Genomic DNA, 25677 nt, shown 5'->3' on the forward strand with positions numbered 1-25677 from the left:
TGGTTTTCCCCTGGGCCTGAAGCCTTTGAGGGAGCAGTTCTGCAGCTCTTTGTTTCTAATTCTGCAGCCGACATATTCTGTCTACTCTTTGGAAAGAAGGACAACACTAACTGGTTGCAAGGGCATCCCTGATTACCAGCGTGGAGATTCTGAGACAGCTTGTACTGTTAGTGTGGTAAAAGGCAAACCTCTCTATAGAAATGTAAACATGCTCTAATACTTTGCCATCCACCTCTCTGTGGCCATGCATTGGTCTTGTCCTGCCCTGAGCGTGTGAGTTGCATATATATACCACATCACATTCCCTTTTACCACACCATATACCCACTGCTTTTATTAATAAGGGGTTATTCCACAGTGGCTGTGATGATAACAAAGTGGTCAGTAGTAATGAATTGGCCTCAAGAGCTGCATAAAGCCCTGATGGGAGGTGTGAGAGAAAGAAGACGTCTTTTTAGATGAAGCACCACATGCCTTCTTTGTCCTGGCCAAAAAGGGTCACCTGGCTTGATACACCCATTGAAAGAATCTTCTTTTTTTTTTCCAGGACCATCTTCCATCTGTTTCACTGTTAATACCTTAATATGACAAATTAATATGTCTGAAAGAGCTGTCTGGTACAAGCCACTAAATTCCTTTTGGTTCTCTGCACCATTTGTAGTAAAGAGGCAGTTTCTGAAGGCCTTAAAGTTATCTCGCTTGTAAAGAAAAATCCAATCTCTGGCAGGGACTGGAGTTATAAAATTTGACCTACTTAACAAAAAATCCTATTAGATGGATTTACACATGGGTCCCTGAGATCAGACTGTCCAATATGAAGAATAGAACCTGAAGCCTTTTAATGGGACCTGAAGCCTTAAAGCTGTTTAATGCTGTCAGGTATATTTTTTCCAGGTTACTTTTCCTTGCTTCTTTCAGATTCTGGTGCTAAAAACAATGCAAAATATAGTCTGATCCATATAGAACTTACAGTTTGGAATATCATTGTGCCCAACCACTAAATCTGTTACATTACAATTTGATAAACAGCAATGCTGTAAACATGAAAAAAACCTTTAATCTTTTTTTGCCACGACTGGTTACATGGCTTGGCAAGATGGCCCTCCTCAGAGGATATTCTGAGCTCTGAAATAGTCAGTTCTCATTTTAGCTTGCTGTAGTTAAAACCTTTTTCTTGAGTTCATACTGCTTCATCTCACCCCATGCTGCAAAGCCATGTGACTTTATTGCAAAGCTAACAGTATTGAGTATTTTTTTTTTCTTTTGTCTCTTGCTTAAAGAGTCAGGTGGTTTTGTGAAGCTCTCAGTACTCCTTTCTATCTAAAAAGAAAATACAAAAAACGAAATTTCTGTCCCTCTTGGTTGTAGAAAAGAGCTTGTGACCCCAAACACTCCAGTGGCTCAGAAACTAGGGGACAAAACACAAATCCAAGTATATATTGTTATCTTTCAATCTTTTTTTTATACTAGTCTTGTAATTTTTTTAGTTTCAAGCAATGATTTTGAAAGTTTGATTGCTTAGCCAAACTTTTATTAACAGGTGCTACCAAAAAAACCCCAACCAATCCCAAAAAACCAGAACCCTGCAAAAGATCCTGTGAAATCGACAATTGCTAGTAGTTTGATTCATTGGGATCATCCCCAGCTCCCTTGTTCTCTTCAACTTCTTATCTTTTAGATAATAATGTTCCTGTAAATGGGAGATGTATTTGCCAGAATCGTCTTACCTCCTTTACATAGCTGTCACAATTTCCATAACTTGGGCAGAAGAAGCAAATGCCCATGCCAGCTTGGCATAATTAGTGAATTTGCTTGCGGCATTCCTAGCAAGAGGTACTCGGAGAGTCACCTTTGGCAAAACTTGGCAAGATGTTTTCTCCATGAAGTGTCAGGGATGGTATTTCTGGGCCCTGAGCAAACACCTTTTTCTCCAGCAACCTATAATCTAAGCACAAGGAGAGGACATTACTGTCTTGGGCATATTGAGCTCTTACTGGTTATGAGCAATATTGGTACAGTGTGTATTGCAAAGCAGAATAGCTTACTTTCTAGGTAATAAAGTAAGGATTTCAATTCAGCATTGTCATTTCCTATGTTCTTTATATGAGAGCTTATGGGGAATCTTTGACAGAGGAGATATATATATTTCAAAAATCTATAGTAATAAATATGTACTGGCCATAGCAATAAACTTTCTCCATCCTTTAGCTTTTAAAAATTGTTGTGAATAACTCTATAAGAGGACTAGATTCCCAGCTGTCATCAAAAGCAACATAAGAGGCATTTATGCATTTATCCTCTGAAGGCTGGTTCCCAAGGCTCCCTTCTGACATGACTACTGTGCCAGGAGCTTGCAGCTTTTGCTAACCTCAAGCTAGGGAATCTCCATTGAGGAAAGGCTGGTTTCACAGACTTAGGATACAGCCCAGGGACTCTTTCACTTATCATTAAAAAAGTCTGTGTGTACATGTGTGTGCATGAGTAGGTGTGTGCATACATGTGTGGGCACATGCGTTGCATGTGCTTTAGAGTTTATTTTGCCCTGTATCTGCAAACAGAAATACTGCTTAGAATTTCACCTCAGCTTAGTTTGATTTGGCTAACTCAAGCTGAGAACACACCTCTTTTCCATATGACACTTCCTATATGTTTTAGTCTCCATAGACTTGAACGGTAATTATATCTATTAGAATGAGTGCAAATGGAAGGTGAAATATTATTGGTCTGAATTAAAAAACTTTACACCAGTTTTGCATTTTGTTGTTATAAATGATCATGAAAATTCAAGGCCTTATATATTGATTCGTCATTCTTCAGCCCATTGAGGTGTACAGTATATTTGACAAGTGGGTATTGACCTTCATATGGTGTTGGTCCATGTTATCTGTTAAAACACTAAAATCTTAGTCTCATCTAAACAGAAGTGGGTATCTTCTTATTACCTCTCCATGTTCCACATGGATTATTAAATTATAAATTACAATATATTAATTTAGCTTGGCTTTAGTTTGAATCATGCATATACTTGAATTTTCAAATAGGGTATTTGAAATGAAAAGAATGTATTAAAGAAAGATCTCTGGTGAGACCTAATGGATTTATAAAAACAGAAAACTGCAAGTACAAATACATAAATATTTATGCTGAGTTTTCATATCCCTGTTTATATTTTATGTAGCATAATCTTTCTGTCATAGGATTAGGCTTGGTCTGCCTCTTGTTTATGTGACAGGAAATTTAGAGCAGCTCATATCAATCAATATAAGATACAGTATGCAGTGAGTTAATACCAGCACTACAAACGTGAAAGTTTTTTAATGCATGACTGCATGTGCATGTCTTGTCCATCTGAATTAAAAGGACCATTTGGGGCTGAAAATTAAATTCCAGCTGAATTATTTTTCAATTAATAAAATAAGGGGAATAAAGCTTTTAAAATACTTTGTGATTCATAGATACACTTCATAGAGTGCACGCAGCAGTGGCTGTTCCTTCAGCCTGATGCTGTTTTCACTGACAGTGATGAAAATCAGGAGTAACTCCAGTGAAGTCAGTGGAGCTACCTGGGGTAAGATGAGAACAGAATGAGGAATTTATTGTCACAGCTGTGGAGTGAATATATAGCAGTGATGGATTATTTCTTTACGGACTATGACACAGCTTGAACGAACAAAAAATAGTAGTGGCCTGTAAGCAATTGATTTTTTTTTTTTCAATGCTGAATGCAGGTAGAGCCATTGTTTGCCACTGCTTTTAGGCAGAGAAACAACTGGAAAAGTACAAAGAAATTGTACTGGATGTGAAGATCTTTTACAAAGGTATTTTCAGTTTAATGATTGGAACACAATAGATTGCCTTTTTATGAAAGAAAGTATATGTCTCTAAAACTGCTGACAAAGTCTGCCTGATAGAAAACAAATTGGAGAAATGTATGCTAGAGACTTCCTGAAATTTTCTTTATTTGCAGCTGGTAATCTTTGAGTAAATTCAGACTCATTCAGATTAAGATATTTTATTGTATGTCAGTTTGAACTATTGCATCTTTCAGTGACTAGTAACTTATTTCCTTTTTTAGTTAATAAATAATGGATGACTTTGAGTTAAACAGATCAATCTAGACTTTAATTTCTGATGTTTCTTTCAAACTGCTGTTAACTCCCTTCAGCTTTACATTCATACAGGTTAGTACAATGGTTATATTTGATTCATGGTGAACATTGCAAGTTACTATCTAGTGCTAGTAACATTTAATAATCCATTTAATTTATCTTTTCCTTGCTGTTCCTTGTCCTCTGCAAATTATCTAACACTTGGTTTTCTATTTCTCTTCTAAAGTATCAGATAAGACAGAGTACAAACTGACAATTCTAACTGCTTAAAATGCAGAGGGCACAAGTTTCACTTAGTGATAGAATTTTACTAGCCAACAGGACTTCAATAAATTTAGTGAAAGGAGAGCAAAAGAAGGATGTTGAACTATTACTTTTGTTTGGTAAAAAGATTAAAAAATAGCTACTAACAAGATGGGGAATTTAAGAATCAAAAACTCATAAAGAAAATTACTTAGAACACTATTTTAAAGTATCCAAAGAAAAATTTCAAGGAACAGTGTCCTAGGCTCAGAAAACACCTAATGGAATGAATTCAGACATTGGCAAGTGTAAAACATTATAACTATGGGACTATCAAGGTTTCACTAGGGGGAAAGGAAGCTACCAAGGGAATCCCTGGGGATAGATGGCTTTAGATTTTATTCAATGCCTTTGAAATGATTCAGAGGAAATACAGAAACTATGTAAGAAAGAGAATAAGTAAAGCTATTGTTACAAGAGCCCAGGTATTCCCTTTCTCCATGTGAGTTCATATGAACAAAGATACAGTAGATCTATAGATCTATAGATATTGTAGATTGAAAAGGCCATGGAAAGGTGGCCATTTCAAAACTCATGAAGAATTTTGTATACAGTTTCAAAATTATACCATGAAAATGACACTTACAGGATATTGCTGAAGGCAAAAATACAGCATACTTCAGTTATCAGTTAGAGATTGCTATGAGTAACAATTTCTTGAGTTATACTAGTAAAGCCAGAGAAGAACTATTACAAGGAAGACAACAACTCATGTCAGATTTTAAGCCAGTATCTGAACATTAGCAAGTATGATAAAACTGGCAGAGTATAATACATAGCAACTGCTTTTTGGCCTTTTTGTGAAGCAGCTGGTGTTGCATATGGTAAGAGGTAGGATACTGGATGGATTGGACTTTGTTTTGTTCAGTGTCAAAAATTATATGCTGTGAAGTAAAAATAATGGAAATGACTCACAAATAAAGTGATACAAAGCCTGTCTCTCAAAATTCTCCAGCCTAAATTTCTCATGCATGATTTGTCTGATTGTGTTCAGTGTGGTAGGACTGTGGTAGTTTATCCCAGGTGACAGTAGACCTTAGAGCTTTGAGATAAGCTATAAAAGAGAAGAGATTTCAGCAAAACAAACACTGAGAAATAATCAGTCTTTAACTCCTGAATGAAAAACTACCATAAAGCTAATAAATTGTTTTTAAAATTAATGACAACATAAAGTGAAAATCAAGTTTTTGAGTGGAAGCAACATTTCATTCTGATTCTTAAGTTGAATCACATAAAGTTTCCTCGCAGGGAGCAGCTCCTGCGTTTCCTGCTGTTAGCTTGTAAAACTCACCTTCAGATGATGCCATTGAACTGGTACAGCTGGCTAATGTGTGTGTGGAAAATTGGAAAATTCAAAAGCTTCAAGCTAAATATTAAGCTACTTTTTGAACAGCTAAAATTATTGGGTTTGGGAGCAATAAAATTAAAAATACAAATGACAGAATGGTAGAAAGAAAGATGTGGGCATTTCTGTATCATCTGTTATTATGTTGCCTAAGCAGTAACGATGAAAGAGACTTACATGTCTGGTACTGCAACAGTCTAAGTTACTGCAAACTCTTTTAACATAGAGTGAAAAGCTTACTGAATTATGGAGAAAAAAAAATAATTAGTACCCATATCGTAGAAAACATTGTTGGGGTTTCTTCCATGATCAGTCTTAGGATGGCCACCACCCACAAAAACCATGAAGAAATAGGATCTTATTTTCTGAACTACAGCAATAAAAGTTCTATGAATACTGTGGCAAATAGTTAGTGTCTAATGAAAAAACAAAACAGGCAGACAAATTCCTTTGCTTTCTGGTAGCTCAAAAATGCCGTACTTCAAATGTAACGACATAGATATATATGAAGAGGGAAATGAGCCTAAAAATCTAAAATCACTTTCAGTGAGTTTTAAAATGAGATTTTTTCGTAGATCTCTGATTTCTTTATCAGGTCTTCCTTATCCGTATTGCTTAGCAAAGCGTATTTGTGCTATATTCTTAGCATTTATCTGAAAGGCTGGTATTTGTGATAAACTGGCAATTAGCTAATTACCAAACTGCTTTGAGAGAGATTGGCTCATTTGGAAGAAACCTACTTAAAGGTATTTAAATGAAAATTTTTTAAGGAGTTCCAGAACTATTGCCATGTAGTACATTCGCACATGGTAGACTGGACATTTTCTCATCTTCTACTAAGATGAGAAATAAATAATTTTCACTTCAGAAGTCTTCAAAACATGTATTAACCCTTTATCTACTGTGTTCACACATATTTCCAATGTATATCTGGTGGAATGTAAAGTTATCAGTTACAGTTTTGAAAATGTACTTGTGTTTTGGTATCCTTCCATTTTTAATGCGAATTTAACTACACATTTGTTACCTAGGGACTTTAATTTATGTAGAGCTTAATGTAGCCTTTATGCAAAGAAGAACCCAGCCATTGGTTTCACACTTGGAATTGAAAACTATGTCATGCTTTACAATATTTAGAGAATCTACACATGTCCTGGTGTGGGTGTTTTTTTTCTAATAATCTAAGAAGCTATAAAATATGTAGTGTTCAAAGCATATTAATTGTTTACAAAATATTTTAGTACAGTTGGGCAGGTAAAAAGGAGTTCCCCTGGAAAAAAATAGTATTGTTTTTCTGACTTGTCTATTGCCAGTAGGTTATTCACAATAATAGTAAGTTGCTGATAGTTTTAGGAATAATGGTGTGTACAATAAAGACATCATAGCAAGTGAAGAAATTACAGTCTCAGGAAAAAAAATGTTTCCTACAAACATGACTAGAGAAATAAATTACTGCAGGATGAACTAGTGTGTGGATTTATAGCAGATTCATTATTCCACAGTACCTACCTGACTATGAGGAAAGTTGACAAAGTGATCTGACACAGACTGCAAGCCAAGCGCCTGCACTTCTTTGCCTGGTGGTAACCCATTAATTCATTTACTTAATAAATATTTTTCAAAGTCTAATAATATAGCACATCATCAACTAGCCAATTGAATTCAATAATCTTGATTGGCAAAACCATTTAGGAGTCCAAACCCGATTATAAGATTGGAAATATATTTTTTGGATTTCAGTGGGGGCCTTAGTAAAATAAAATTAATAAAGCAGGCAAAATCTGATCTACTGTAGGTAGCAGTGTTTAAACCTCAAAGTCTTAGAGAATTTAATGAAGTTCAATGTTTACCTTCTTGATTTCATTTGATGTGACCAGCGTGCAAAGCTTCCAAATTTGTCATGAGCACTGTTAACTTTACAAAGCAGAATTGCTTGTGCAACAGTCTTGGACTTCTAATAGTCTTCGTATATTCAAGCACAGACTGTACACTTTATAAGTAATATTTAATAAGAAAAGTGAAGTGGTTTTTTTCTCCTTTTTAATCTTGAGATACTGATCTAACTTATTCTGAGATTTTAATACCATTTTTGTTAGAATCTTTTTATGGTGTGGCTTTGTTTCACTTTCAAACTCCAGAAACATTTCTACTCTGTCTCTCTCTAATAGAGGACAGGGAAGGCTTTGCTGTAGATGTTGGACTTCAGGCTATTTCACAGACAGATCTGGCATTGCACCAGTGTGTGACCAAGCCCCAGCCTGTGGTACCTACATAACCAATACATGCAGAAATAGGAGATTCCCATGAACAGGCATCCTGAGACAGGAATCATCAAAGCCAGATGCTAGGAAATACAAATGGGAACAATGTTTTCCACCCCCTGAATACTTAACTTTACATAATTAGATGGTAGGGAGGCATCTGTTCAAAGTTCACAGATTTCCCTTTGGAATTAGTCACCTAAGTTTTTCCTTTTGACAACCCCGCCAAGACAGGTCTCTTTTTTCCCTTAAAATATGGCTGGAAGACATGGTGCCATCTTGAATTTTGATACATAATTTCCATTAAATATTTACATTAAAAATCTTGTAAGGGCAAAAAGTGAACATAGCTGATATGTGGAGACAAGACATTAATGTTAGTATAATTTAAGTCTTAACAGTCTTATCAAAATACAAGTTACAATTATTCTTATTAGAGTCATGTTAATGCTAGGACTTACAGTGCTCATCCTTCTTCTGCATAAGGTAGGGGCAAGGGGAGCTGGACCATCAGACATGTGAGGAATTTACCAGGATGAGTATCATGTTGGTGAGGGTTTCTTCCTCCGTGCTCCTGTTGAGGGCCTTTTTATATTTTCTAATGCAGTCTCCTTAATTGGTCTTTCTTCACTGGTTCCCAATTCATAGAATCATAGAATAGTTTGGGTTGGAAGAGACCTTTAACCATCATCAGGTCCAACCCCCCTGCAATGAGCAGGGACATCTCAACAAGATCAGGTTGCTCAGAGCCCCATCCAACCTGAATTTGAATGTTTCCAGGGATGGGGCATCTACCACCCCTCTGGACAATCTGTTCCTGTGTTTCACCACCCTCATCCTAAAAAATTTCTTTCTTACATCTAGTCTGAATCTATGCTCTTTTGGTTTAAAACCATTACCCCTTACCCTGTCACAACAGGCCTTGCTAATAAGTTTGTCCCCATCTTTCTTATAAGCCCCCTTCAAGTACTGAAAGGCTGCAATAAGGTCTCCCTGGAACCTTCTTTTCTCCAGGCTAAACAACCCCAACTGTCTCAGCCTTTCTTCATAGGAGAGGTGTTCCAGCCCTCTGATCATTTTTGTGGCCCTCCTCTGGACCCACTCTAACAGGTCCATGTCTTTCCTGTGCTGAGGGCTCCAGAGCTGGACACAGTACTCAATTCCACCTTATCCAGTTCTGGAGCACAAGTCTTATGAGGAGCGGCTGAGGGAGCTGGGGTTGTTCAGTCTAGAGAAGAGGAGGCTAAGGGGAGACCTATCGCTCTCTACAATTACAAAGGGAGGTTGCAGAGAGGTGGGTGTTGGTCTCTTCTCCCAAGTGACTAGCAATAGGACAAGAGGAAATGGCCTCAAGTTGTACCAGGGGAGGTTCAGTCTGGATATCAGGAAAAATTTCTTTACTGAGAGAGTGGTGAAACACTGGAATAAGCTGCCCACGGAAGCGGTGGAGTCACCATCACTGGAGGTGTTCAAGGAACGTGTAGATGAGGCATTATGGGACATGGGTTAGTGGGCATGGTGGTGTTAGTTGATGGTTGGACTTGATGATCTTACAGGTCTTTTCCCACCGTAGTGATTCTGTGATTCTGTGATTCTGTTCTCTTTGTTATCCTTGAAAACCATCTCACCTGACTGAGGGACCAGCCACTGGCCACTGTGATTTGTGATCCCAGTGCCAGGCTTCTGCTCTTCACCTCTACCCTCTAACTCATGGACCGTTCACCCTATGCACAACAATTATGTTATCACTATCTATTGATTAGGAATAGGTGCTGTACCATACAGCTGCACACAGCTGAACTGAAGCTAGTATGTATTTAGGCAATAGTCAGCTGACCGCTAAATGTTTGCTAAGACAAGCTAAAATCCGCTCAGGCCAAGACAAGTCCCGGCAAGTCCAGAGGCCTACACTGTTAGGTCAATAAAAAGCCTTTGGTCTTCTCTCAGTAATGGCAGAATCACATTTATTAGTGTATAAATTGGATTCTTCAAGTTATGCGCACCTGGTTTTGGATATGGGTATTTGTTTCATGGCTCAGGTTCATTGCTTGCTGAAAAAAGCGTTGAGCCATTCTCAGCAGTAGGACTCTTCTGTTGGGTTGCCCTCCGAGTTTGTCCCTATTGTGTTGGGAGCTAGCAGGCTGGCTTGCACAGAGCAGGAGACCGTGGGACCAGCTCCGACAGAAGAACTGCACAGAGGATGGAGAAACAGTGAAATAGACTGACAAATGAGATGGTGGATGCTGCCTTTTCTGGAGAGATGCTGACAACCAGTACATTAGTAAAGCATGTGATTTCAAGAGAAAATCCAGGTTATGATTTAGGACACTCTGGCATGTGCTCTTGTTAGGAGATGTTGGGTCTTTACAATAACACTGGAACAACTCCCACAGAAATTTCATGTCATATATATGTATTTGCAGACTTTCAATACCACAACAAAGTGCTTTGTAGCAGCAACCTAGTAATGAATAATGCAATTATAAATAATCAGAACAGCCAAAGCAGCAGTTCACATCAAAAGCCTGCAAAAATTTGCTATTTATTGTTAATGAGTGGAAGAATATTAACTAGAAAGCTGATGCTAGGATATGTTCCTAGTCACTTTTTACCTCCTTGGCTAGAAACAGACATTCATTTCAGAACATGCTCATGTATAAATGACTTTGTGAGGATTAATCAAAGAACCTGAATCTAAATTGAAGTATAATACTCCTTTCAGCTGATTCTTTACTTGAGAGGGGTCTGCCCCAGTTGTAGTTTTGAAATGAGAAACTGAGATATCCCCTGTAAAGGACAAAAAAAAGCTAAAAAAAAGAATGAACAAAAAGCCCTGTTTTGTTGCTAATAGAGGTAAATTCCTTTTAAGCCTTCAGTTAGTATACAAGAGAAACGTCTGTCTTCTTCATTGAGAAAATACCAGAGCTCCTGCAGTTTTGATCAACACCTCTCCTGAGTCTTGGATTGTTTGTTCATCTTGGATTACATTTCTGTATTTTGTCTTTATTTATATGAGTTTCTTTTCTTCATCAGACTTGATGTAGTATTAAAAACAGGACCACAGATTAAAAGAGAGGGAGAAACTGTTAATAGACATGGACAGAATGTCTGACATGACATTCTTTCTCTTTCTAGTTCCCTGTTCCTTTTTCTTTGAATTAGCATTGTAAAGCAGCACGTTTCTGACTGATAGCACATAAATGATGAAGAAATGCAGCACCTCCTACCATTCGTATCAGTCTGACTCAGTGAGAACTCAGGGGTTATAAGGCCAGATGCGTTGACTGTGTTCATCTACCTGGGCATTCTGCCATACACAGGGCATAGATTTTCTGATTTTTGCATGTAACCAAGAGTTAAGCATCTCTTGTCAGTCATGCATAGTGAACAAATGCATGGCTTACCAGGCACAGAACACAAATTTATATCAAAGAAATAAGTGCAGCAGAAATTTTCTCCAACACATTTCTGTTTAATGATAGAAAAATTTTGCTGAAGTCAAATTTTAGTCTGCGTATACAGGATACCATCTCAACAATAATAAGTAAAGGTCTGTCCATGCTTAGATGGCTTTTGTAAAGATAGCTTACCCAAACCCCATAGGGATGTTGTAGTCTGGAGTCACAGAGGCTCAGCTGGCACGATCTGAGGGGTAAGGCTGGGGAGTAGCTTTCAACAAGGGCAGAGCAAGGCTGAAACACACATTTGAGTCAATAGCAAAACATACCAATAGCCCTGCTAAAATCATAGTATCAGAATAATTTATGTTGGAAGGGACCTGTCATCTGACCAAATGCCCACTCAAATATGGGCCAGCTTCAGCCTTAGAACATGTTGCTCAAACCATTGTCTAGTCAGATTTTGAGTATCTCCAAGGATGGGGATCCCAGAACTTCTCTGGGAAATCTTTTCGTTTGACCATCTTCATTGTGAGAATTGGAAATTCTGGGTTTAGAACTTCCACCTATTGGGCCTCTTCCTTTTACTGGGCACCACTAGAAGAATCTGGCTTCATTTGCTTTATACCCTTGCATTATGTAGTTGAAGAGAGCAATAACATCCCCCTTAGCCTTCCCTTCTGTTGCTGCCTTCTGTCTTGTGTGAGGGCTGTGAAGGATGTAGTTCTCTCAATTTAAATTGAACTTTGTGAACCAGGTAAGGCTTTGGCCCAATATATTTAGCCTCAGGTAGGCAAAGCAATTATTCCTCAAAGAGTTAATATCCTTCTGATACTGCATTTTGAGTAGCAATTTGAAAAGAGTAAGGAACCTTATTTGGAGTCATTTACACCAGTAATAGCCTTTTTCAATCTTAGTTATGGTGTCACTTGTATAATATTATAATAAGAAGATTTCTTTCCTCTGCCTTAAGGTAAAACTAACTGCGGAAACAGAAAGTGCTCATTGTATGTTAGAATCTGCTGGTTATATGCCCTCTTAGCGGGGGGAAAAACAAGCTGTGACATTGGTCCATTATGTATTCTGTAGATTATCATCTCCCCTCCACCTCAGCCCATGCTTTTCTGGGACATTCAATGCAGAAACAATTCCTGAAAACCAATGAGTTTCAGGATTGAAATTGTTCCTGACTTCAGTGGGTAGCACATGAGGAATTGGTCACACAAGGAGTAGGGATAATCTAATTGCATGGAAATATCCCCCTTCTTCTTAGATATGCAAACACACAATGCCAAGGGCTGAATTTTCTGCTTCAGTACCTCTGAAGATGGGGGCATAACATAGGGCTGATTGCATTGTTGGTCTGCTAGCCACAGGGAAAAAAGGAGCAGCCACCTTTCAGGCACTACTTCCCCAGTCTGCTGCACCTATGTGAGATAATGGAGGAAGGCTAGAGGAGACAGAAATAAGAGGCCACCATGGCTCTGACCCCCAACACTCTCCTCACAGCAGCTGGGCTGTCAGGAGGGCATGTAAGTACACCTGGTGTATGCCTGGCTCCGGCTGCTCCTATTGCAAGGAGGAAGCAGGGGACTTAAATGTGACTTTCTGGGTCACAGTGCACACCCGAATCTGCCCCTGAGCTATGCAATTACACATTTTCCTTATTCGAGGCTCATGCTGACTATGTGATCTAAATAAATTTCAAAGCTTCTATTCATGTAACTGTGATTAGATAAGGTGGTACAATGACTGTTTTTATACAACTGCACTGCACTCTGTCTCTGGGTATGCAGGGTCTAGTGAAATGCTAAAAAAAAATTTCTGAAATAATACTTTCTTCAACTGAAATTTTGTTTTCAAGTTATAAATGGGGGGTATTTTTGAAAGGGTTTTAGCTGGATATTTTTCTCTCCTGGGAGATGTGTGCAAAACTCTCTACCCCATAGATAAGGCAAGGACAAAGCTAAATTTGATTCATTAAATGTCATGCTTCCACATTTTCTGGTGGGCATACATTGTAATAGTGTTTACAATGTGAATCAACATAGTTGTTCCTGACAGGTTGCTTGTATCCAACAGAGACAGCTCTTTACTTCTTTTCTTTGAAAAGTTGAGCATCTCTTATACAACATGAGGCTTCGTAACTGAATTTAATGTTTTTATAAACTCCAACAGAAATACCTTTTATTGTCTTTGTTCCTGATGGAATTATTATGCAGGATGAACATTTTTGATCTTAGTATAGCTCCTCTGAACCATAAATATATTAATGCAAAACATCCAACATCAGACAATTATAAATATACAAATGTCAGAAAATTTGAAGTTATTGTTCCCACACAGATGGTAATTTCTTTTTGCTGAGTATATGCAGTACTTAGTATTTCTCAGTAATGCTTTACTGTACTTCATTTTTATTTCATAGCCATCTTACAAAAGATTTATGATTACTGCAAGAGTTGTTAATTCAGATTTTCCAGGTTTTATATGTTCACACCATAAATTTTTCCAATATGTGGTATATGGAAAGGTGTTGTGGGTCCTTATTGGGGGGGAAGAGAGAATCAGAGCAAAGTAAGGAAAGGAGGGAAGATAATTAGATAGATAACAGCATACATTCCTGAAAGATACTATGTAATTGTGTCAGAAGTCTGTCCGTGATGAATTGATACTTTCAGGCCTTGTACTGTAACTGAGTCAACATCTGATTTGGATGTATTTGTATTGTGACTTCGCAAAAATGCATATTATGATGTGATAGTATAATCGGAAGCAGAAGCACTTGTAGCCACTGAAGTCTCTCCTTGCCACTGCTTTTGTGCAGCTGTTGTATGTAAAGACTGACAATTCTGTGAAGTCAAGATGAAAGCGCTAGAGGGAAGAGAAAACCAACTACATTTATTCAATAATACATTGTCAACAACAGCCAGGCTACAATTTTAAAATGGATATATTTGTTCTAGATCTGATTTAGAGTCATTCTGCCAGGGCAAAGTTAAAAACTGAAAGTGAGAGAGATTGAGAAGTAGTAGTGTCATCCTGACTCCTTTTTGGAAATGGGCTAACTAAAGGGCATATTAAGGTATGTCAGTCTGGTCTATCACAGTGACTCCCACATACTGTGGAAATGCAAACAACAGTGCTGCAGAATCAGAATGGGATAAATGTTATTAAATTATTAAAAATAACAAAAATTAACGAAGATCTTAATGAAGAAAATGAAAAAAATATCGGAAAGCAAGAAGTTTTGCATGGGTTTGGAAAAAAAGAAACAACAAAGTATGGACATAAAAAATTATTCCGTTATTAGTGCGCTTTATACAGAATTTTGGTTCAGTATTTTTTAGCAGTGGTCAAATTATCTCTATCCCATAGAGAGGGATATATTTGTGAGCAGTCATTGGAAGCCTTCATAGTCTTCACAGAATCAGAGTAACATAATCTGTCAAGTAGGGCTCAGTAATGACACAGCAGAGTTTATTTATAATTTTCTACTCATTATTTCTATTTATTAATAATTTTCTACTATTTTGAAAAAGACAATGATGTTACATTCTGCCTATCCTTGGATCACTGAAACATGTCATCTCTAGGTGCCTGTCATGGACCAGGCCTTGGCATCTAGCTACATATTCAGAAGGTTTATATTACATGAGGTGAATAAGGGCTGGCCAAGTTCTTCATCTGTAAAATAGGGATAATATCTGGTCTCTTTGGCAAAAACAAGCACAATAAAGTACATTTTTGAAATGCTGAGATACAGTAATACTAGAAGCTACCTCAATACTAAGAAAAAGGAATCTGAAGGTTATGAAAGAAGTGATAATTAATAGAAAATATACCTTTTTTTTCTCATTTCCTCTTTTTTTGTGATTTGTCAAATCACATGACCAAGGGCTTTTTGTTTATGGAGAAAACAAAATCAATATGACATCAGTCACATCTGTGGAGCAGGCAGCAGCCAGTGGAGCAGCCAGCAGCCAGTTTATCTCATAAACTAAGAGCTCTTTTTTGCTTTTTGAGCTATTCATTATGCCATAAGAGTTCACATTTTTATTAAAAAAATCAAAAAAATTAATTAATAAAGTGATGGCAGCTACATGTAAAAGTTCAAAAACACTGACTGCTGGTGATTCCACTTCAATATCTGTTAAGTATAATTTTCCAAAGCATGGAAAAGCCAATTTGCTCAATAACCCTCTGCCTCCTCTTTGGAAATGTATTTCACAAATTGCATGCAAAACTATAGAGAAAGGAGAGTACAGGGGCATCCTACTTTGGTTTTCCTTCCAGTCAGTATTAGGCTTTCTGACTTCTCTTGCACTTAGAAAAGTACAACTACTGATAATACTAAAATGTCGTTGTACATGGTAAACCCTTTCACTAGTGCTGTGCATCAGCAAATGAATAGCAGTGGGTTTATTTCTCATTTCCTTTCTTTTTCCAACCTTTCCTTCTGATTCTTACTGTACTCTAGCATAGAGCTTGATCTGTTTTAGCTTCTTATGACTACAGAGATGTCCAAGGGAGGGAGTTCTGGCAAAATTTTGAGAAGAATGTGGCAACAACAAGGTCCAGATTCAAAATGACTGAGGACCATCACACAGTGCTCTGGTTTTTCTACTTTGTAGAAAAGCATGCAATCCCCAAAATGGAATTCACTTACAAATGGCAGAATTGCTGAAAGGAATTCATGTGGGAGTGTGACATAGCCATGACTATTTTTTGCCTCCAGTAAGATGGAAGAGGTACTAACAAAATATGCAGGTGATTGTTTCAGCTAGCATTATTCAAAACCTTTGGGTTTAAGCTTCCAACTTTTCAGATACAGAATTCTTGGTTCTTATAGCTAGCTGAAAAGTGATTCATTAAACATAATTAGAAATGAGTCAAGACAATGTGGGCTATGCCTACACTTCATGTTATGCTTTGATAGGGAGCCTTGCTTTTTGGGCTTCTTAAACCGCTGTTTCCAGGATCAAATTACCATTTCTGGCATATTGCATGTGGGTTTCCTGACTGCTCAAGAAACATTCCAAAAAATGGGTCTTCATCAACAACCTTAATGGTTTAATAGCATGACAATTTTAAAACAGAATTAACAGCAGAACTACCCAAGGGCAAACTGTACCACAAAAATGAAAGCAGTATGTTCATTTGAGTATTATTTGTTGATATCATCGTAGCACTTGAGAACTCTGCAGTAAGAGAAAATTACTTACACATAGAAATAGAAAAGAAAGAGACCATTGTTACCTAAAACAATTGCATCTACATATTAAGCAGGACAGCAAAAAGAGAACAAAAGATGGGAGAATTCAGTCCTACAGGGAGACATGGAAAGTATTCTTAACATCGTAGCAGTCTAATCATTGTCAAGCCTTCTTGCAGGTGTTATGGAAAAGCAGTATTTGAAGGAGGATAATGAGGTGACTAAGCAAATGCTCACAGGGAGCCTCTGCTCAGCCTGCAGAACCGCAAAGGAGAAAGCAGAGTTGAATGCTGAAATATCTAGTAAGTGGGCATGAGATTAGCATCATTGATCATCAACATCTCTAAAATAAATTATGATATAGTGGAGGCAGGTCAGAAAGGGCCTTGAAAGTGTGTAGAAATATTTAAATTTGATGCAATGAGGAAAGAAGAGCAGGGTAAAGGAATACAAAGAAAGGGACATTATCACCAGAACAGTGGGCTGAGACATTAATTGAGTAACATTATGGATGGGTATGAGTGAGGAAAAATTACGTCTGTCAGAAATGAATAAAATAATGTTGAAATAGCTGAGAAAAAGGATGGAAGCTATGGTGAGTTTACACTGCAGGATGGATACAATATGCTAAATATTAAGGAATTGAAACTGCAAAGATAAGATTGTACAATAGCATGTTTAATGTGATAACTTATTGACATCCTGATGTGTAGGTTAAAAACCATTCTTATAAATAAGATGTCCTGTTTATGTTATTACAGTATTTAAGAAATTAAATAGACAACTCAAGAAGGGAAATTATTCATGTTGATGCTGAGCTCATGAGGAAACAGTCAAAAGGCAGAGGACAAGTTTCAGTCTGTAAGAGACAGGCTGGAATAGCAAATGTATAGGTTATACATATCAGTAAAGATGGCAAAATGTCTAGGGAGGTAGAGACAGAATACAGTTTTAAAGTTTCTACTTTAGCTGATACAGACAGGTAAGTAGGAAACCAGACGAGATGATCCGAGAGGGACCTGCCAGAGAAGTATGCTTAAAGGGGTTGTAAGCAATAGATTCAGAGAGCTTAGAGAGAAAGGACAGTTGAGTAGTAGTTGTAAAGGCAAATGGAACTAGGTTTGGTACAAATTCAAGCTCTGATTGGGAGGAAAGGTTGATAATTAATGTGTGTGTTAGAGTATATGCCTGTATATGCATATTTATAAGCTTAGAAAATAAAGGCTATACTCCAAAGAGAAGCACTATTACTTTTTTTTTTCACTGTAGCCGCATTGCCAGTTTATTTTTATAGGAAGTATGTGGGTTGTTTTTAGAATTTAGCAATTTCTTGTGAGTAAAAAGGGTATAACACTGGCTTAATTTATGAAGGGTCTGTATGAAATTGTTCTATTAAGAGCTTTGTTCCACTAATTACATAGGTAAGTGCTAATATAACTGGTTTATATTACATTTAGACTATAATATGCAAGAGGACGGATGTTGCTTTTCTAAACCTCCTTTGTTGCAGAAAAAGATAATGAGAGCTATATAAAGTCCTGAAATCATAGCCAATTTATCAGGCCCACTATGTGAGCTAATGCAAGCCTAGAGACATACTGCATTGACTGCTGATCATTTTATACCACTTTTAATGCCTTAGAATGAAAAGAGAGAAATTAATGGGAAAATAAAGAGAGAAAATGGAATATAAATAATGTATTATTTGACATTTTGAATCTTACCCTGTTATTAGTCTTTTTATATAGGAAAAAAATCCAATCAAATCAGACAAGTATTCAGATTTTTTGCTTCATCCTATATACAGGAATTATAGAGGGTACTCAGAGAACTGTTGCAAAATAATACATTTTTGATAAGGATCTAAAGCGAACAATGAATGGGAAATAAGACAAATATGGTTTCCCTAGCTATGATGCTTCATAATACCATTATTATTTGTTGTTTATACTACAATAGTTGATATTTTGTCAGCATTTCTTTCATAAAACTATTATTAGAATTCTCAAATTTGCTTATGAGGTCTTGCTTTAGTCTAAGAATTGACTTCTAAAATGTAAGCTAAATCATCTCGGCTTATTTTAAGTAAAGGAAGGAGGAGAATGATAGTAAGGAGCAATGGTAATAATTTCAGACACATTTGTGTTCTGATAACATAAAATGTAATTTGATTCCCGGTCTGAACTGTTGCATTTAGGCCTAAAAATCAAAGTTGTCTGGATATCTGTTTATTTAGGATGACATCAGAGGAACTGACCCGGTGGGAAATAGGAGGCCATGAGGAAGCACCTGGGGAACAGAGTGATGTGAGAGGCTCTCATGTTCTCACCTGGTGAAAATGTTGTGACTGTAGTCCCATCCCCTGTCCGTCCATGAATGCAGGGAGCACAGGGAACAGACAGCGGGATTAGATGTCCCTGCACAGGCACCAAACCAGGACCTTGTGTGGGATTACAGAGAGGAGGGGGATGACTCACAGGATGGGAGTGCTGCAGGGGATGGAGGAGATGGACACAGGCTCTTCAGGAGGGATGGGCTGGGAAGGTGAGGAGCAGGAGCTGTGCTCTGTGCAAAGGGGCAGCTGCAGCTGCAGCCAGTTGCCTACAGGACAAGCTGGCCCAGAGCATGGGGGTCAGGAGCAGAGGACAGATGAGCAGGGGTGGTGTGGTTGTACGCCTGCTACATGCTGGCTGGTCAGGTAGTGGAAGCAGAGGAAACCTTTAGACAGGTGGAGGGAAGCCTCAAAACTGCAGGCTCTGGTACTCATAGGGGACTTCAGCTGCCCTGAAACCTGGCCATAAGGCAATAGGGAAGAGTGCAAGCAATGCAGGAGATTTCTGGAGAGCATCCAGATGGTTTCTTGAAACAGGTGATGAAGGAGATATAACTAGGGTAGATCGGTTGGACCTGCAGTTACAAGCAATGAAGAGCAAGGCTGGAGATGTGCAGGGCAATGGCAGCCTTGTCAGCGGCAACTATGTGATTCTGAAGTTAAAGACAGAGAAGTAAGCAAGACAAATAGCACAGTCACAGATCTTCTTGGCATGATCCAACAGACTTCTGCCCTGGAGAGGAAGGGGTCTAGGAAGCCAGTTGATCTAGGACAGTTTCCTCAAAGCACTAAGATGGTCCATTCTGATGTGCAGCAAGTCAAGCAAGCATGGCAAAAAGTCAGCATGGATGAATGGGGAACTCCTGACTGATCTCAAATGCAAAAAGGAAGTCCACTGAAAATGGAAGCAGGGATGGCTCAAGCATGCAGCTATGGAGTGGAATGAAAACCAACAAGGGGTGTGAAGGGCTTCTAAAAGTGTATTGGCAGCAAAAGGAGGAGTAAAATGCTGTGAGTCCACTGCTCAGTGGGCAGTGGAAGTAGTGGCCAAGGACACAAAAGTCTCAGTGCCTTTTTATCTTGATTTTTACTGGCAAGATCTGCCCTCAGGCCTTCCAAATTACTGATCTTAGTGGCAGAATTCTAGTGAAGAAGGACTTGAGTCAGAGACCTTTTAAGCCAATTGGATTTATACAGACCCATGGAACCAGATGGGATCCATCCAAGGTTGCTGAGGGAACCAGCTGACATCATTTAAGGCTGTTCTCTATAGTCTTTGAAAGACCTTGTTGTTCAAGAGGAGGTTCATGATGACTGGGAAAGGGAAAACTTCATGCCCATCTTTAAGCAGGGGAAGAAAGACGATTTTGGGAAGTACAGACTGGTCAGCTTCAGCTCAGTCTACAAGAGGATTATGGAGCAAATCCATTCCTGTGTATATGAAAGACAAGGAGGTGATTTGGAATACGCAGCATGGATTTAACAGGGTAAGACTCTGCCTGACCAATTTGATGGCTTTCTGCGATCAAAATACTGGTGCTATGGACAAGGGAAAAAACAGTAGATGTTGTTTAGTTTGACTTTAGCAAGGCTTTTGACATTATCTCCTATGCTATCCACAGTTTAGGTGTGTGAGTGTTAAGGTGGGTGTAATATTGGCTGCATCGTCATGCTGAAAGTGTTGTGATTAGCTGTACAAAACCCAGTTTGCAGCCAAGAATTGGTGGTGTGCCTCAGGAGTCAATAAGGGAATTAATAATCTCTATCAACTCTATTAATGGCTTGAACACTGTGACAAATTGCATGCCCCAGCAGGTTTGCAGATGATACCAGGCTGGGGGAAATGACTGATATGCTGGACAGAAATAAAGTTCAACAAACACAAATGCAGCCATTGCATCTGGGACTGAATAACCTCAACAGTAAGCCCTGGAGGCTGATGGGATAAACAGCTTTGCAGAAAAGGACCTGAGGTCCTCATGAGTTGAACATGAGTCAGCAATGCACTGGGACCTTGCACTTGGCCTTGTTGAACTTCATGAAGTTTACATGGGCCCACTTCTCAAGCCTGTCAAGATCCCTCTGGATGGCATCCTATCCCTCTAGCAAATCAACTGCACCACTCATCTTGGTGTCATCTGCAACCTTCTGAGGATGCACTTGATCCCACTGCCTATGCCATTAGTGAAGATATTAAATAGTATTGGTCCCAGTATGACCCTTGAGGGACACCACTCATTACTGGTTTCTATTTGGACATTGATCCATTGACTGTAAATCTTTGAATGGAGCCATCCAGCCAATTCCTTAGCCATCTAACAGTTCATCCATCAAATGCATATCTCTCCGATTTAAAGATAAGAACGTTGTGGGGGACTGTATCAAAGGCCTTATAGATCCATGTAATTTTTACCTTTTTGAGCATTTAGAATTTGGAAGGCAGAGAAAGGGATGCATTAAGTACTGGCAATGAGATTGTGTATTGTAAGCATTACTGTTTTCATTCCTCTTCTTCCCCACAGAACTGTGTTAGAAAGACTGGAGTAGTTTGTATTAAACCCGTTAAAATATTTTCCGGTGTTTTAATTAACCTTTTAATTTACAAATGTGCACATTTTCCTTTTTATGTATCTTTTAAATAATTGTTTTTACAATTTACTCTCCTTTCCATGCGTTTTGTTGTTTTTTCACAAAACATGAATGGAGGAGTAAACTATTTGGTGATAGTAGGTTTATTTTGGGCCTGTATGAAATCTTACTTAGTTTCAGTCCCTAAATAAGATGGAGTTCTGTGGTGTGGACAAGGGGCAGAAATACTGAAGTCTGTACACATTAATAAAAGGGGAAAAAATGGGATTTTCTCATCTTCAATGTTTACAGTAGTTATTATAATGGTTTCTTAAAAAGCAATATTGAAGACCTGACAGGCATGTGGAAGTATTTCCCATGCAGATTTCCCTACCCCCACCAAAAATGCTGTCTAAATGGATTTTTTTATCCATATCTTATTATTGCTAAACATTTTAAAGAGTGGCAGATTACTGTGTGTAACTTACGATGTTCATTGATCCATTGCAAACTACTGTTCTGGTTTTTGAGCTCCATATTTCATCTTTCTTCTTCTTAAGTATCAAGGGTCTTTTACATCTTAGAGATTTTTCAAACAGCACTGCGACAAATCTCAGGGGAGTGTAGTCCTCATGAGATAATCATACCTCTGGAGAACTGTATCTACTTGGCTACCACTCTTGATTCAAGGTGCTGTAGGATACGATTATCTTGTGAGATTTCATGCTCAGTTATGGTAAAAAGCTTATGCATTTCCTAACACTTTTTAATAGTTTTGTATTTCTTCCTAAACTTACAACAAATAAATAGTTTGTGCTTTAAAAAGAAGATTGTTGGTGTTCATGTAAATAATGCTGATCATGATAAATAAAGCTTTTTTGATTTGGAGCATGGGTTATATGAAAAACTTAAAGCTACATAGGGGTGTGCAAGGCTTCTAACCATGGCAATTTTTGTGGCTTCTCTTCAAGAAAGAGGGATTCTGAGAAGATCTGCTAAGATGATCATCACTAGGCACAGCCTGTGTCATGAGAGGAGAGTAAAAAGGCTGTTCTGTAAATGAAAAGTGATTGTTTTTCATAAATATATTACGAGAGTAAAAGTAATGGGGATAGTGGAACTTTTTAAGCTAAAGGACAGCATTGACTCAAACACAAAGCAGTGTAGAAATGGCAAAAAAAAGTTAGTGAATTTATATTGGAAATCAGAAGATTATTAAGCAAAAGTGGAAGAAGGTTGTGGAACAGCCACTAAGTGAGCTTGGTGGAGAAAAGACTGTGAAGTCCTTTTAAAAGGGAAATTGATGATTCTTGTCTTATGGCTAGATTTTGTGCAGGTGTTTTGTCAGGGAATGAATTTTACTTTTAGTGTTTGAAAAAGGAAATATGTGTTGTTCTAATACCGTGTGCATCCTAGTATAGTGTTTCTGTATCAACTTTTTTAAATGGCATATATACCCTTTTGGGGAAGATATCATATCCAGCAGTATATAGATAGGGGACAGAGATGTTTGGTGATTTATAAATTAATATTGGTAATTTGGGGGGGATGAAACCCACTTTTTAGCTTCAATCCTATAGTAATGATAAATACTGTGGAATGCTTTGAAAAGACTATAATGTATAAATCCACCATTATCAATAGCCAATCAATAAACTTCACAGTATTGATAGTACAAAATAGGAACTTTGGCTATTTTACAATTACCAAACTTTTTTCCCCAGTCCTAGGCTTTGTATTATCTTACTTTGGCAAATGTCAATGCCATTAAGGAAAAATCAACATTATCTGAATAGTCCAAGAAGAGTCCAAGATAAATACAAAGTGATCCTGTTCAAATTCTCCATGAACATCTAGGATTTGATTTTGTAAACTGAGGGTCAGTAATATTTTCTGTCTAGAAAGACCACTAACGTAAAAGAAAGATCAAGCTGCTGAGAAGATAAAAAAAAAAGAACTGTCAGGATTTTGTGTACTTGTCAAGAAAAAGTAAGTTTCTGAAAATGAGTCGCCTGACCCTTTCATACAGTTTGCCCCTCTGTTTCTTATTATATCTCACTGTCTGGAGGGGAGTTCTTCTGCCTGCTGGGTTCAAGTAACTCTGCTCCTTTATTAGCTACACCAGTCTCTGACAGGGCTTTTAGGAAATATAAATTAATTTCCCTTTGGATTTCGTCCCATCCCTGAAACCTAACCAATATTTTCAGGAAGACCTTTTCTTCTCTTGCTGTTCCTCAGAGGTGCTATGTTTTACTTCTTGGATTAAAAAAACCTGAGGTTTTGACCAGCAAAATGCGCCAGCCTCTTGAATAAAAAAATAAGCCATTAATCAGCAAAAGCCCCTTTGAAAAGCTTTTTCTACCTCACTGACTGTGTATTTTACCTGGATTGCCACATAATTGACTCAATTCCCCCAGTAGATTACTCTAAGTACTTTGGGTTTCATTGGGACTATGCATACAAAAAAAATAATCTGCTTTTAGGTTCACATTTCTTCATCCATTGTGTGCACAGGATCCACGTATCCTGGTGGGGCAGTGAGTGGGGTACAAAGGCCTGCTTGCAGGGAAATTACAGAGAGGATGCAGCAGGCATCCAGGTAGGATTGGGTCACAGGATTGGGCCCGGCTGCTTACTGATGCCAGAAGCAAGCCTTCTGTGTTTATCAGATTGCAAGCAAAAGCACCAGATGAAATTCTTTATTGAATTGTTAGAGATGAAGTAGGACTAAATAGCGTAAAAATGTTTAATTCCCTTTTCAGCATATTTGAGTGTGGGCAAGAACAACAATAATAACTCTCTAGAGAATTGGAGGAGGTTTCGACTCAAGATAATATACCTGTGCCACATAATGAGGAACAGTCACAGTTTTTATATGATTATCATCAGTGTATTTGAACTTGTTTAGTTCAGTCTTTTGCTAATTCTTAATCTCAGCCTTGGAGTGGCTAGACACTTGGAGTAGCTTGGCACTCTGTTTTCTGAAAAATGAGGAAGGAATTACTGAATGTGATTTTGAGTGTCCTTAACCCTGTTGTACAGAAATAGAATGTAGGGCTATTTCCCAATCTATTGGGCACTTTCCACATAATTTTACCTTTTGATGTGGTTACATTGCATATGTGGCTTAAGTCTTTGTTTTTGTTGAAAAGAAGCATTTAAATAAAAAAAATAGCACCATAAAACAGATAATCGGATGTAACGATAAGTCTATGGATCTGGATTCCTTAATTTCACTGAGGTGCCTATAAATCCTTGTAAATACAATGAGGTACTCTCATGCTGCATGGATTTGGTATTCAGGGAGAGTCCAACATGAAGATAGCTTGCAAATCCTGAAAAGACAAAAGGAGCGATATCAGGAAAAGAAAATCCCATGATGCTTATTTGTAGGATGTGCCCGCTTTATCACCTGCTCTTTCAAATGCCTTGTTTCCTGCTAAATTTTCTTTTCCACTTTGTTGGCAAATCCAGACATTTTGCAAACCCACAGTGTCAATCTAGTATAAAATTTAATTTTTAAGTGTATTTGGGTATCCCAAGTGACTGACAATACCTTGTAAGTTCATTCTTTATAAGTCATACTTCATAAGTTTATCCCATACATGTGGCTTGTACTGCAAGTTATATTGCTGTGGAATTTGGCCTGTGACATTTATGGGAACTAGCATTTGGACATGTCTGCTATTATTAGGGTTACCGTACAAAAGCAGATTCTCAGGAGCCTTTCCAGGATGTAGATGGAAGTTCCCAAGGATGATGTAGGCATTGGCATATGCCTTCTTAACGTAGGAACGTTAGGTATTTTACCACATTTTAATTATACATCTTAAATGCATCAGGGCAGGATATCTGCAGCTGGATCTGTAAAATTTTAATTGTAGTAAATCTGTGGCACAGAAAACCTTTGGAGTGCCAAAGACACAATGTAATGGAGAAGTGTGGCTTTTTTGGTAAGAATGTGCAATAAGATATGAAGAGTTATTTAAAGAACAGTGTGGTTTTCAGATGTGAGTATTACTGTCTTACAGCATAAAGACCTTTTCAGGTACCGGTTTTGAGTGGCATGAGACCACAAGTTCAATTTCTTATGGGTTTCAGCAGACATGCAAGCCTGGAGCGTGCCTGGAGCAAGTTACTGTACCA

At 38.0% G+C, this 25677-nt stretch overlaps 1 protein-coding gene across 3 annotated transcripts in view; it reads left to right on the top strand.

Annotated features, from left to right (window-relative positions):
* The window catches only part of GRIA4 (glutamate ionotropic receptor AMPA type subunit 4), a 242445-nt gene that overhangs the window by 96390 nt on the left and 120378 nt on the right, over nt 1-25677 (top strand). The window lies entirely within an intron of this gene.

This window comes from Gavia stellata, chromosome 1 (assembly GCF_030936135.1).
Source record: "Gavia stellata isolate bGavSte3 chromosome 1, bGavSte3.hap2, whole genome shotgun sequence".
Classification (NCBI taxonomy): domain Eukaryota; kingdom Metazoa; phylum Chordata; class Aves; order Gaviiformes; family Gaviidae; genus Gavia; species Gavia stellata.